The sequence below is a fragment of the Pundamilia nyererei genome, unplaced genomic scaffold, assembly GCF_000239375.1.
Source record: "Pundamilia nyererei isolate P.nyererei 1_Seehausen unplaced genomic scaffold, PunNye1.0 scaffold00234, whole genome shotgun sequence".
Lineage (NCBI taxonomy): Eukaryota > Metazoa > Chordata > Actinopteri > Cichliformes > Cichlidae > Pundamilia > Pundamilia nyererei.
The window spans coordinates 477870-484257 of NW_005187635.1; the positions used below are offsets into that span (position 1 = coordinate 477870).

The following is a 6388-nucleotide window of genomic DNA, read 5'->3' on the forward strand; positions in this document are numbered from 1 at the left end:
TCTGTGAATGTGTACTCCAGTACATGTGCGTGTTCTGCAGGAATTGATCCTTTACGATACACCGATTATACGCTGAATTGACTTGGTTTATTTGTTATTTGTATGCTTAGAACTGTTCTGTGTGTGTGCCTATAAAGTTGCATGTGTGTGCAAGTATTAATGCATGTGTGTGCCTGCACAGGGAGAGAGGTTTTACATGGTCAGTGGTGTTGCTGCTAGAAGTCTATGGCTGTGCTGGAGAGCCAGATTGTGTGAGTGTAGTGTATGCGGGTGGTCACATGTGTGTTTGTGTGTGTATGCATTGCGTGGAGAGAAGCTGAGTGACAGGTTTTTGTTTTTTTTTAAGCCTGCCACTGAGACTAGCATCAAACACCACCTCAACTCTTTGCCCTTCTCTAATCTCACACACATACACACAGTGTGCTCAAACTCACACATGTGCGCACACACACACACACACACACTCCTGTTACAGCTCAGACTCCCTTTTACATCCCTGAGAGCTACACTGAGATCTTTTAAATACAAGAATAAAAATAACAACAACGAAAAAAGATCCGACACTCCTTCTGCAGGTATTTTACTCTCTCTTCACAGCAGTCAGTTCATCTGTCTGATGCATCTGTTCAACAAAGGAGACACGCACACACACACACACACACACACACACAGAGGGTGGTTTGTCAGTTATCTGATGTAATCTGTTGTACAATGTTGGGCAACAATTATTTGATCATTTGTAAGTTTGCTCAATTAGAAAGAATGAACAGTCTCTAATTTGTAAGGTATTTGCATTTTAATGGAGAGAGACAGAATATCAACAAAGAAGCACACAGTTACATAAAAGTTAGAAATTGATGTGCATTTTATTGTGTGAAAAAATATTTGATCTCCTACCAACCAACAAAGACTCTGGATCAGATTCAGTTTCTTCCCTTCCACAATCATGGGCAAGGCCAAAGAGTGGTCAAAGGACGTCAGGGACAAAACCGTAGACCTGCACAAGGTTTGAATGGGATACAAGATCATCAGAAAGCAGCTTGGCCAGATGGTGACAGCCATTGGTGCGATTATTTGGAAATGGAACAAATATAAAACAACCATCAATCACCCTCAATCTGGAGATTGTAAGATTGTACAGGACAACTTCACCACATTGAGCCAATGGACAATAAATTTTTGGAAAAGAACTTCCTTTCTGGGTGGTGGGTGGGTCTTTCAGCATCACGATGACCCAAAACATGTAATCAAGGCAACAAAGGAGTGGCTAGAAGCACATTAAGCTACAGACCTCAATCCTATAAAAAATCACCAAAATGGCGCCTGAGATGTGTGCAAACCTGGTATCCAACTACAAGAAATTTCTTACCGCTGTGCTTGCCAGCTAGAGTTTCTCCACCAAGTACTAAGTCATGATTTACTTGCGGATCAAGTACTTCAATTTATAACTTTTAATGTAGTATGTTTTTAAAAAAAAAACTTAACTCAGCAGGGGATTAAATAACTATTTCCCTCACTGTAGATTAAAACATTTAGTATAATAAGACCAAAGAACTACCATTAAGTAGTTAGTCTAGACAAAGTAAAAATAAAATGAAATAATTGCCTGAGTAAACATCCTATAATTAAACAAACACAAGTAAAAACAGACTCGTGCATATTTAGACGATTGCTAATGTTTGAGGTGTGTCTGAACTGAAGGCCTTGGTGCATATGACCTAGTTTACTTGATGCCATAGATCTCAAACAGGATGTTGAAAGTAAGAAAGACTGTCTTTGGTTAAAATATGTGTCAGGGAAATTCCTTTGTGACTCACACTGAGTTGGTGTTGGTTTATTATAAATTGGTTTGGTAAAATACTACCCTCTGGTCTCCTTAGTTGTATTAGATTTCTGGGCAAGGCGGGAGGGGTGGATGAGAGGGATGGAGAGTGGGCTTGGGTGTGGGGAAGACAGGTTGTCACCCCTGCCCTTTTATATTGAGATACAGTCTGGCTGATGACACTGACTCATCCTTGCTTTCCAAGCTCTCTTCTTTCCTCTTAGTAACCTCCGTCATGGCTTCTGTTCTCACCACACCCAGCGGTGCACATGCCACAAAGTGTGCTGCAGGTCTACACAATCCCCATTAGGCGTTTTTGTTGGAGTTTTTTTCTTTCTTTTTTTTAAATCTGGGTCAGGAGCCAAATGAGAGTAATGCGAATAGGAAAAAATGCCTCTCAACAATGTCTATTATTACTATTGCCTTTTCTTTTTTAACAGAGACTCAAAGTCTTCCTGTATTCATCCTATGTAAGGACAAAATACACCATTGCCTGTAGATATGTCCTTTTACATGCTAAGTGAGGGAATTGCATCAGTTCTCCACATGATGTAACCCATGCTGCAGATAGGCAAACATAATAGTCTGAAAAATCTGGGCTCACAAAGAAAAACATGTTGGAAATATGAACTATCAACCACGCAGCTGACAGTTCCTTTTTCTTTTTTTAATTCAGTGCTGGTCTGCCTTAGTACAGTTTAGAGACATGGGATCCCGAGGTAATAGCGATACGCCGGCTTTACAACTTTTGGCTTTTTAGCAGTGTTAGCAGATTAATGAACAGCAGTGTTGGTGTGTTAGTCTTCCTATTGTCGGTGAAAAACTTCAGTCCAAATTAAAACATATCAAGACTGATTTCTGAGAAATTTTCTGGTTTGGTGACCACTTCAGGCACGAACATGAGGTTCATATTTGTGGTTCTAAAGAAGATGTCTCAGCAACTTTAACTTTAGCCTCTAAACCAGTCACCAGTTTAAAATTTTAATTTGTCTACTGGCTTGGCTATTGGATGACTAAATACTGGCAAAGCAAATACACCTTCCCATCAGCCACAGCTGTACTTTGTTCAGTTCAAATAAGTAAATGTTAGCATGTTGATACATTGGATTAAGATGGTAAACAAGGCTTGTTGGCACTATCATGTTTAACACACTTTTCCCACCAAAAGACAAAATTTGATCTTTTGTGTTTCATATCAGAATTTACTCTCCTGCCAAAAATATATTACTAAAAAAACACTAAAATGAGATTTTACTGACTGTGATTTCTTGCAATTAAATGCAAGCCAAAAAGCAGAGGTTAGTCACCGCAGGCAGGAAACATCATGAAGTAAACTGTACTGACGTGCCACTCATATCCATAACTTTATAACCTTGATCATGATTGTGCCGCTTTGCATACGCTGGGAGTTAGCCAGAGTAAACATATATTTGGCTGTGCTGCCACAGCTCATTGAACTGAGTGAAATACCTGAAATAACTCTGAGTCACAACGAAATCACTAAAGCATGTCATGAGAATTTGGTCAGAAGCATTTTTAAACTTTAAGGACACTTTTTGAGCATGTTTATGGGAAGCATTTGGCACATGTAAAAGTTTTCTTTAGGAGTATACATGTATTCTAAGCAGCATGCAGCTAGGGAACATGCAGAGACAGTTAAACTCCTGAACTGGATGTCAGTAATGGAGGGTCTGTGTGTGTTTGGATAATTGCCTCATATTTCACAGGTAGGCATTTCCCCCCAGGGATAACTCCGGCCTTCCACGCCCCATCACCATAAGCACAATATCAACGCAAATGCGCTGAGTACTCTATTTGCTTTTCAACTGGGAACTTGACTCCCATGCTTTGAGCGAACAGTCATGACAGAAAGACGTTTTTCCAGTCAAATTAACTCAACTGGTAGATAAAAGAAAACACATTTCTAACTTTGCTCATTTCGTGCTTACATTCATGGACTTTCTAGTGTAAAATACATAGTATGTAATAATCTCAAAAATCAAGTCTGCAAATATTTTTCACTTGTTCTTATTTGCCAGGTTACCTGGCAAATTTCTGAAGAAAGGCTTCAGGTTTCTGAAGATTTTCTTCAGAAATCTTTGAACCACAGGTCACCAAAGGTCACACTACAAATGATCATGAGATCAAAAAACTGTGTGAAGCACCTCTCTATGAACTTATTCTAAACGAGGCACACACATACTAGCATATGACTTATACTTTGTTGCCTACACAGGGATTCCTCTTGTTAGTGTGAATACTGGCACAATGCCTGGAGAAAACATGTTTCATACATTTATGATAAACAAGTGTAAATACACTGGAGATCTTTAGAGAGTTCTTCAAACCAAAACCTCACCGAGTGAAGTTCAGAAAAGAAATTATTTATTTATGAGTTGATTCTATTGTTGGGTTGGATTTAGTTGTCAAACAGAAGTAATTTACTAAATCATTTGAATGCTATCATTACCTTTTTCTCACTAAACACTATCATTACTTTCATTACTTATTTTTGTACTTATACTTTCATAAGATGATACAGTAGTAATCACAATTACTGACTTATTTATGTATTGTTTTCATGTAATTGTATTCATTGTGTTTTGCATTGTAGTGCTTTATACTATTTACTATTACGTGTCTACACTATAGTATTGACTGGTCTGTTCTTGCCCTTGGAAAACTGATCACATTATAACATGTCGTGAATAATTCAACATTTGTGAATTTAAATTTGATGGTATTGTTGTGAACGTGAAACCACAGGATGCCTTAATAAGAGCTTACAGAGTGATAAGATTATTTTAGCCATTTGCTAAAATGACTGAAACCTTGGGTGGCCTAAAGCTACGTACACACTGGAAGTGAGTCGCTCATTGCGTTGCTTTGATGCTCACAGCTGGTGGCTTTTATACATTCCAGGCTCTGGTTGTCCTGGTAACCTTCTAAAGTCTTTACTACCAGGTCATAAGTCAATCATTGGTATTCTTCACTCTCATTGGTAGTTTCCTCAGTGGAAGTTGAGAAGTTTATCTTCCCAACTTCCCATCGCCAATGGATATTTATTTCTTCCGTTGTTACCATGTTACAGCAAATAACTTCCAGTGTGTACAAAGCTTAACACATACCCGTGTGCCACATTTGGTTGCTCCTGATAATCGAGGAGGGGTTTGCAGACAAAGACGTAAACAAACCAAGGCAGACAAACACAGATTATAGTAACACGGATATGGAAATGGATATCTCTAAGTGTATATGTTTTTAATGCAAAGTTCTATATTTTAGTTTCTGTCCACGGAATTTGTATTGAAAGATCTTCACTTGGTTTTTCAGACTGCTGGATCCTCACAGAGCTTCAGATAAAGGTTAAAATTTCTCAAGTAATTAAGTATGTTTACCATCTACCGTTGCTGCTTAATATAAAATCATTTTCCAAGACTTTATATTAACTTATGTGCAAGACTTTGATTTTATAATGAGATTTATATTTTCATCTTAGAATAATGCACATATTTTTTTTAAATGCTGTCTTGTCTAAGTTCCTGAATTCTTCAAGTTGACCTTTGGCATCTATGCCTAATGCACCCCTTTTTAGGCATGAGTTATACAGATCTGTCACTCCTAATCAATCACATCAGCATGCTTCTGAAGAACCCCTTGGCATCAAATTTAAATGCACTTGGTAAGAAATTATTTCTTTTAAACATGCAGGGTTAATATTGTGATGGGGCATACATTAACTTAACCCTAACCAGCATGTAAATGCAACATTACAAAGTGAGAAAAAAATCACTGAAGCAAAATTCAAAAACTCAAAGACAGTTGATCTCCTAGCTGACACACGTCCACCCTCCAACTGTTGGACTTCATGGCTCTAAACATCAAATTGTTCAAAAATTGTTGTGGCTGGTATATCAAACCAGACATTTGAAAACACCAGCTGCAGTGGCCAGAAAGCAATTTTTGTTTCTCAGGGGTGAGAACACACTAGCATTTTGCAACCTCATCTTTGGATTATAAATATTGCCAGCAAGAGAAAAAAAATGAGCGAACCAGATAGGACTGATGACTGAATATTTCTCAACATTGTGAAAATAAGCCAATAAAATAAAATGAATAAAGCACCCCTGTACAGAGCGTAGGCTTGTTTAAAGGCCAGTGAGTGATCATGATGGTGTGTCATGTGGGACGAATGAGGCAGCTGAGGACTTGTTTGAGGAAGGAAGTCATAGTACTTCAAAATAGATTTGGTTTGCTCGTATGGTTTCTATCTTTTAATCCTGCCTTTTCTGTGTCACACACACACACTCATGTGCCCAAGCAGCAGGCTTTGTGATGTGGTAGGAGGACCTCAGGAGGTTTGGCTCCTGATGATTTCTGGGAGCAGCACCAGCATGGTGACTTGATCCCTGCTCGGCAATTGGATTGGCCTGATCTGGCGGTGGCAAACCAGTTCTGCCTGGAGATTGAGGGGGGGTTACTCAATAATAGAAGGAGTTTTTATTAAAAGGCAGGCTGGCTAGAGTTGATCGGGAGTTTGTGAGTGTGTGTGTGTGTGTGTGTGTG

At 38.7% G+C, this 6388-nt stretch overlaps 1 long non-coding RNA gene across 2 annotated transcripts in view; it reads right to left on the bottom strand.

Annotated features, from left to right (window-relative positions):
- Positions 1-449: 449 nt before the first annotated feature.
- Positions 450-6388, bottom strand: part of LOC102200164 (uncharacterized) — a 36653-nt gene continuing 30714 nt past the window's right edge. The window contains exons 3-4 of one of the 2 annotated variants that reach the window (XR_312146.1): positions 902-997; positions 450-622 (exon numbers count right to left, since the gene is read on the bottom strand). This is a non-coding gene — a long non-coding RNA (uncharacterized LOC102200164). Of the gene's footprint in view, positions 623-897; positions 998-6388 lie in introns of both variants that reach the window. The other variant, XR_312145.1, reaches the window with a different exon arrangement.